A 9,176-nucleotide genomic window follows, 5' to 3' on the forward strand; every position below is an offset into this window, starting at 1 on the left:
AATAAAGGACTGAGGGAAGTGAGGTGTGGGAGAATAAAACTGAGCTCTGGAGAAATGTTTGGCTAGAGTTTCCCCTACAATATGTACCAGTTCCGACTTACATACAAATTCAACTTAAGAACAAACCTACAGTCCCTATCTTGTACGTAACCCGGGGACTGCCTGTATTTCTTTTTTGAGATGAGGAGACCACATCTGTATGCAGTATTCAAGATGTGGGAGTACCATAGTTTTATATAGAGGCAATAAGATATTCTCTGTCTTATTCTCTATCCCTTTTTCAATGATTCCTAACTTTGTGTTTGATTTTTGACTGCCACTGCACATTGAGTGCATGTTTTTGGAGAACTATCCACAATGACTCCAAGATCTCTCTTGAGCAGTTGTAGCTAAATTAGTCCCCATCGTATTGTATGTATGGTTGAGATTATTTTTTCCAATATGCATTACATTACATTTATCAATGTTAAATTTCATTTGCCATATCAGTCACTCCATTATCCTGCTAGGATCAAAGACAGGCTGGCAGGTCTATAATTACGTGCACCATCCCATGTATTCTTTTTGTTTTTAATTGGCACAACATTTGCCTTTTTCCAGTCTTTTAGAGCTTCCCCGGTCTTATTAATGTCAACAATCCTGTGAGCACTTCAGTCTGTTCTTTTAAAATCCTTGCATGAAAACTAACCAGATGTGCTGATTTAATAAGGTTAGTAACTTCTGTTTAACATCCCCCAGAAACACTAGTGGAACAGAAAGATTTTTATCATTATCTGATGAAATTATATAATTTAGTCCCTAAATACAGAACAGAGATATTTCTTGAACACTTCTGAATTATTATCCATGCTTAATATGTGTTTAATGAACATTCTATAGAGAAGCATGGAGCATAAAGTTCACATAGTTGACTTGACACTGAGTTTATACAAACATTTTTCTATTTAAAAATAAATTGTGACATATTTTTGCTGGAATGTGATGAATGCCGTTGTACTGATTATAGGTCACAATTCTATAATTTAGTTGAATGATAACAGAACCTTGCTAACAACAGATTTCTCAGCCTTCAAAGGTCCGAATATGGGATGAAATGTGTGAAAAGACCCAAAATCATTAAACATATAGGCAACACAAATTGTTGTGGGTTTCTTTAATGTAAATAACTGCCAACAATCATATTCTTGTTTCCTTATTTCTGATTTAAATAATTTTCAAAAAAAAAAATGACACTCAAGAAACACCAAAGATGCATGGAATACAGAGAATTGTGGGATTAGAATAAGTGATATCCTTGCAGGAGTGAGGCCATATGTCCTGTTTCATTCAAATACAATAATTATGAAGCAAAACGGAATGTGTTCAGCTGATTTTCCAGTGATAATTTATTCACAAGTAAAAGATAAACAACAAAATCAACAGTTATTTACGGCACATGATTAAATGATTCTTTAGTCTACTTTTGCTACAGTGAAATTATTTTTAAGTAAAAAAAGGAAATGCCCAAAAAGCATTTGGAAAAAATCAAACTGATTGAGCATTCGGGCTATTTATGATCTTTTCTCCACTGAGTTTGATTGGCACTATACCAGTGCCACTCCACAATCGATTTTTTTCATTCATGAGTGGAGGCATTATTTTGATGTGAATTGACGAAATTCACACATGGTTGCCCTGTGGTTAGTCAGTGGAAACCTCCATGTTACTCAAAGGATAAAACCAAATACACCTAAGGGTAACAGCCATTAGCAGACTGGCCACACACCGAGAAATAGCAGCAATGTCTTCTAGAGCAAGATTTCTGAATCCTTCTCCTAGTACTCATCCCTTCAAAGAAGAGGGCCAGTGACTTGGTACAGGTATGATAGGTAACCTGGCAGCCATTAAGTCTTTGTTTATTCTCTGTTTTTCAGCAGCTTATAGTGGGCCTCTTCTTATCCCATTATTCTGCTCCCATCTTGCCTGCCCCTGTAACTAATCATTATGGCTCCTTCACATGTCTAGTGTTGGGTTCTGGTAACTGGATTTGCTTTCACTTGTGGCAGAAGTTGACAGGTTCATGGTCAAAGTCTTCTGGGAAGCTAGTGGTGTGGCCAGTCAGAAATTGGCAACAGGAAAGCCAGCAGAGATTGGAAGGATACGTTGCAGTTGATTTGGGGGCATTTAGGGACTAAAGGAATGACCTTTTCATCTGCAGGAGGGCAGGTAGCATAGCTTTAAAAAACATAGAGATGCTTAGTTCCTTTGGGAAGCTGAATTTGCAAGTAATTAGGGCCATTAAAGCGTCAAGAAGAGTAGGAATGAAGTCACTGAGGTCATATGAGAACAAGAAGAGTAAGGGAGGGGCTATGCAGGATGTATGAGAAACAATTTTGAGGGTATTGCTGTCATACTGGGTCCAACAGCTACATTTGCAGGTAGCTGGGTATTATGATCTACGTGGGTACCAGTGGAAGCAGATGAGTCACACCGCTCAGTAAGGGCCATGTGGTCTCCCTGTGGTTGCTGACAATTGGTTTGGAGAAAATAGATGTCGTGAATCAGGTCTGGAGACATTACACAGCTTGAGGCTGGAGTTGTGACCTCACAGAGGAATGAGTGTGGCCACAATTGCCTCCCATTTTTCCTAAATGACCTTAAATGACTACCCATTAATCTAAGCAATTTGGTACGTGTCCTCATCTGACCTCAATAATTGCTTAACTATCCTTACTGACCTCTTGATGACCCCCAATTGCTTGGAAATTGAGGGTCTGGGACCCTAGATAATCCCAATTGACTCCCAAGTTTTCCGTGATGACCTTTTGTGACCCTTCGCCATTAAGCAAGCGACTCTGGTACTTGTCCTCATATGACCTCACTTACTTCACACCTACACTAATTGACCTCTTCATGACCCCAACTATTAGTAAATTCAGCTTCCATGACCCTAGATGACCCCATTTGCCTACCAATTTTTCTTTGATGACCTCCTCCATGATACCCCTCCCCCCCATTAATGAGAGCCTTATGGTATGTATCCTTCTATGATATCACTAACTTTATATCTACCTACATTGACCTCTTCATGATCCCAAACACTTGTAAATTCAGCTTCTGTGACCCTAGCTGACCCTAGTTTCCTGCCAATTTTTCCTTGATGACTTCTCATGACCCCTCTGCCCCATTAATCAACATAGTCTGGTACTTGTCCTCATATGGCCTCACTTATTTCTTAACTATTCTCATTGACCCCCTTCATGACCCCAATGGCTTGAAAATTGAGATGCTGGGACCTTAGATAATCCCAACATCCTCTCAATCACTCCTTGATGGCCCTTTTAATCAGCTCCTTCTGGTACTTGTCTTCATAGGACCACACTGAATTTATGGCTATCCTCATTGATGTTTTCGTGACCCCGATTGCTTATAAATTCAGCTTCTATAACCCTAGATAACGTCATTTATCGGCCAGTTTTTCCTTGATGACCCCCCTATGATCCACATTAATAAGAAACGTATGCTACCCTAGTTGACTCCAAATGCCTCCCAACTTTTCCTTGATGACCTCCCATGACACCTCTGCATTAGTTAGTCTGGCAGTGCTTGTTCTCACAGAGTTAACTATTAACATTGACCCCTTGGTAATCCCCAATAACTTGCAAATTCAGCTTTGATGACAGCAGTTGCCTCCCAAGTTCTCTTTTATGACATCCCATTAAACCTCATTAATCAGAGCCTTATGCTACCTGTCCACATATGACTTCACCAACCAGCATTGACCCCCCCCCCCCCGTGATCCCAATTGCTTATAAATTCAGCTCCTATAACCCTAGATGCCCTCAGTTACCTACCTATTTTTTCTCATTGACTTCATACCTGCACTCATTGACCCTGTTCACGACCCCAGTATCTTGTAAATTGATCTTAGAACACCCCAATTGCTTCTACATTTTTTCTTGATGATCCCACCTGATCTTCAGTAATCAGAGCATTATGCTTCTTGTCCTCATATGACCTCACTGACATCATACCTAGATCATCGCCCCCTTCATGAATCCAATTGCTGGCCTCCCTGTTTGTCCTTCATGTCCCCAAATGGCCGCCATTCACACAGCCTTATGTTACTTGCCCTCATATGACCTCACTGAGTTCATTTCTACTCTCATTGATGCCTTACATGAATGCAGTTTAGTTTCTGCACCTCCAGATGACCCCTGATTGATCCAAATGTTTCCCTGATTACCTTGGATGCCCTCCCATTAATCAGAGCCACATAATCCTGGACCTCATATGACTTCAGTGAGTTCATACCTATCCTCAGTGACCCCTTGATGACCCAGTTTATTGTAAATTCATTGCATCTCTAGAGGAACCTGGTCACCTCCACACACAGCTGACACACTACTACTAGTTGCAATCCAGTTGCATTGGGACTGCGCCCACCCACACCCATATCATTCTAGATTCCAAAATTCACCTTGGTGCATCTTGCTTCCTTATGCTCTGGTTAGTTGAGCTATTCAGAGGCTAGTGTTACAAACATCAATGTAATAAAATCAAATCCCAGTCTGGCAACTCATCTGGGACCTTTCTACCTAGATGCAGGATAGGGTATTTTCATACCAATAGACCCAAAGGACTCTACCATTCCCTTTCCAGAGCCTGTTGCACCAGCCTTCCTCAAGAACAAGGTTGCAACTGTCCCCATCCTTCTCTGCCCTTAAAGATATAAGATCATGAGCTTTTGTGGGCAAAACCTAGCTCAAAAGAGGAATATTTCCACACCAACACATCTGATGAAGTGGGTTTTACCAACAAAAGCTCATGATCCTATACCTTTGTTAGTCTCTAAGGCTACATCTACACTGCGGCACTATTTTGGGATACCAAGTATCCCAAATTAGCTAACCCACGTCTTAACAGCTCGCCCATTATTTTGAAATATAACAGGCTCGCTATTCTGACGTCCCTGTAAACCTCGTTCCACAAGGATACTGTATAGACACTGTATAGACAGTGCCAAATTACGAAATAAGCTATTTTGAAATTGACTCAAAATAATCTATGCAATTTGCATAGGTCAAATTAATTGCATAGCTTATTTCAAGCTACAGCTGCAGTGTAGATGCACCCTAAGATGCCACGGGACTACACATTAAAAATGCTCATACACTTGAAATAACTAGCTGTAATTCATCACCACAGTGCCCCTTTCCCTCTGTCCTGCTGTTGGTGTTCACTTATTTCTTATTTTAAATTTCCCAGCAGTTCAGCAATGGTTCTTCAGAGGACTTGAATCATCTGGACATCAAATGCTCCAAATGGATTGGACCTGAGCTGGTATTGCATAGACCCAAAACCAGATGTTCAACAAAAGGCCAAAAGAGAAGGGATGCTTATTCTATGGGCCTGTACTATCTAACATTGAGGAAGAAATATGGTATCAAGCTTGTATGAGGCCACAACTATGAAGTATACAATTCCATGAGTCTCCAGCACTCCTGGAGAGAGATGCAATCCGAGGACCGCACAGGACCTGTCCCAGAGGTCTCCAGACAAAGGAGTCATGACTGTCTGAACTGGCCTATTGATGATGGGGACTGTAAAAGAAATTAGGGGTAATTTGTGCATGGATGTGTTTTAAATATTCTCATCCCACCTCTGGTGAAGCCAGGACAAAGTGACAGAGGCAGAGTTCCCAGACAGAGTGTTACATGAAATAACCAAGCCAACCGAAGGAACACTGTTCATGTCAGAAAGGTGAAGCCCAGAAGTGATCATTGTGTCCTTCTACTCCAGCCTCTGGCATTACACAGATGAGAGTTTCACCCTGTGGTCCAATTTGTGGCTGGGCTAGAAGCTATATGAAAGACAGCCAGTCCTTAGAGAAAATCAAGACGTGATAGAGAATTCCAGCTCCGACCGAGTAGATTGAAGTTGGTGTGACTAAAAAACTCATAGTTGGATCTTGGAATTGAGATGGTGGTTCGCTGCGAGGCAAGTTACTGCCCATCTCAGCCCCACCTCTGGGTGCTTCCTTAGTGCTCTTAACTGAGTGTCCAGAGCATTTATTTTGAAAACATTAGTGTTCAAAGCAGGGTGGTTGCTAGAATACTCCATGAAGGGTACATCTACACTGCATGCTTATTCCAAAGTAAGCTATTCCAGAATAGCTTATTTCAAAATAGTCCATCTACACTGCAGGGAAGCCTTAAAATTAGTCTGAAGTGAACTTCCCTAATGTAGACGTGCTACTTCAGTTTAGAGCCCCAGGAGGCACTGGGGAGGAATACCTTAGAATGGCCCTGATGAGGGGCTATTTCAAAATAGTATTAGTGGAGCGTTTACACATGCTTTATTTTGGAATAGGCGTTATTCCTCCTAAAATGATGTTTACAGATTTCAGAATAAGCTGCCCATTAACAGAACGGCTGTGTAGACGCTCGCATTATTTAGAAATAATGCTAATGATCTCGAAATAACAATGCAGTGTAGATGCACCTTAAGAATGGCTATTATATTGGTTTTTGGAACTGGGGCCATAATTAAGAAAGATGTCTGGGGCATTTATATTATGCTACTGGAGGTGAAATTCTCAGACCAGCACAAGGTAAAGCAAAGCAAAAGCATTGCCAGGAATGTTTTTATTAATCAAGAATGAAACTCAGAGGTTCCAAGATGACCAGATATTGCCATCGTTCCAACCCTAAACAATGCCGACTAGTGATCCAGCAGCATTAATCCCATGACCCTCTAGGCCACGGGTTCCCAAACTGGGGGGCGTGCCTCCGGGGGGGTGAAGAAATTCCGGGGGGGCGGGTGAGACTACCCAGCCACACACATCCTCATCAATCTCACCCCAAGTTTTGCTGCTATTTTTTGGGAGGGGGGGCATGAGGGTTTCTCAAATATCAAAAAGGAGGGCGTGATGGTGAAAAGTTTGGGAACCACTGTAGTAGGCAGCTTGAGGGAAATGAGTCTTTGAGTTCCCAGCATGGTATGCTTGCAAAACTGAAACTTAAAGTGATTGACTGAAAGGCACCACCAGGAGTAGATATTGCAGGTAAATTTGACTCATTGGCTGTGTCTACACTGGGCCACTTATTCCGGAAAATCAGCCACTTTTCCAGAATAAGCTGCGAGCTGTCTACACTGGCCCTTGAATTTCCGGAAAAGCAACGACGCTCTACTGTACAAAATCAGCCGCTATTCCGGAAAAGCTACGCTGCTCCCGCTCGGGCATAAGTCCTTATTTCGGAACACTGTTCCGGAAAAGGGCCAGTGTAGACAGCCCAGTAGTCTTTTCCGGAAAAAAGCCCCAATCGCGAAAATGACGATCGGGGCTCTTTTCCGGAAAAGCGCATCTACATTGGCCACAGATGCTTTTCCGGAAAAAGGGCTTTTCCGGAAAAGCATCTGTGACCAATGTAGATGCTCTTTTCCGGAAATACTTATAACAAAAACTATTCTGTTTTAAGCATTTCCGGAAATTCATGCCAGTGTAGACGTAGCCATTATGGGCAACCTCACCCAGGCTGGACGTGAAAAGGATTGACAGATTGATAGCTCTTCCTTGATTTTGTGGATGCTGGTGCATGGCTCTTCATAGTAGGTGGAGTGAGTGGTGTGGTTAATTCTGACAGAAAACAAGTCTTGGACATGCTAGCTAGTTATGCTGGCAAGAGTATGAGGTACCACAAGTGATGAATGACACAAATATCATCACTCTGTATAAAAATAAAGGGGAAAAGCGTGACTGCAACAACAACCGGGGTATCTTGCTACTAAGAATAGCAGCAAAAGCTTTGGCAAAACTCATCTTAGTGTACCTCCAACAGCTAGCAAATTGTGTCTACCCTGAATCATAGCATGGATTCAGGCCTGAAGACCAACTATAGACATGATATTTTCTCTGCATCAACTCCAAGAAAAGTGCAGAGAGAAAAACCAACCATCTTACATCGCCTTTGTGGATCTAACCAAAGCATCCGACACAATCAGCACAGCAAATCTGTTTGCAATACTAGAAAAGATAAGATGTCCCACCACGCTGTGAAGTCTTATACGTTTGTTCCACAACAACATGAGAGCAGCAGTCTAGTTTGATGGGTCCACTTCAGACGGGTTTGAGATGAAAAGTGGAGTGAAGCAAGAATATATTCTTGCCCCACGCTGCTTGGAATCTTCTTCTTGATGCTCTGAACTGTGCGTTTGAGGACATGAATGATGGAGTGTATGTCAACACAAGATTAGAGAGGAAGCTCTTCAACCTGTCCTGACTTAAATCAAAGACCAAAGACAAAAAAGTGCTACTCAGGAAACTTCTATTCACTGATGTTGCTGCCTTCATAGCCCACAATGACATTCTACTACAAGAACTCATGGACCGCCTTTCGAGTGCCTGTCAGGCATTTGCTTTTACCTTCAGCCTCAAGAAATTGGTTGTATTAAGTGCAAACCAGCTAGAAGTAGTCCAAAAGTTCCGCTCTGTAGGTTCTTGTAGTGGGGCAGCTGCCCTACTCCAGTGGGGAAAGGATTAAAAGGGAGGCTGGGGCAACCCTAGCCAATCAGGGAGAAGTCAGCCAATCCTGGAGTTCACTCTTATCCTGACCAGCCAGGGAGAAGGACTAGTTCCCTGCGGAGGGTGGCACCTTGGGCAGAGCGGTGCTGGGCAGGCTCCGGGGAGTCTGAGAGAAGCTCTCATCTGATATCCACCAGGCTGTGGTCCCTGATAAAAGGGCCAAGAAGGTGCCAGGGTTAGGGGAAATGGCCCAGGGAATGGGAGCAATTAAAGGGGAGAGAAGAAGATGGCTGCCGCCAGAGGGTCCCTGGGTCAGGACTCAGACCCGGGTGCAACCCCCTTTGCACCACATCTACCCACGACAAAGCATGGCCTTTATAGACTGGCTTGCCGCTGAGGTGTGGGGCTAGACCTTGGCTGTAGTCAGCGAGGGAGGCAGGTGCCAGGACTGAGGAGTGCTGATACCCCCAGAAGGGGGGAGAACAGAGAACACCAGAGGGCAGTGTCCTGAAGAGGACGCCATAGTCCAGAGAGCAGCGTGGGTCCAGACGGTAGAGACAACAGAGCAAAGAGCAGATGATGAAGGAAACACCAACCAGGAGGTGGTGCAATCAATAAACAGAGTTAATTCCAGGTGTGATCAGCAGGGGGCGTCATGGTGGTGAATCAACCC

This window comes from Pelodiscus sinensis, chromosome 5, assembly GCF_049634645.1.
Source record: "Pelodiscus sinensis isolate JC-2024 chromosome 5, ASM4963464v1, whole genome shotgun sequence".
Lineage (NCBI taxonomy): Eukaryota > Metazoa > Chordata > Testudines > Trionychidae > Pelodiscus > Pelodiscus sinensis.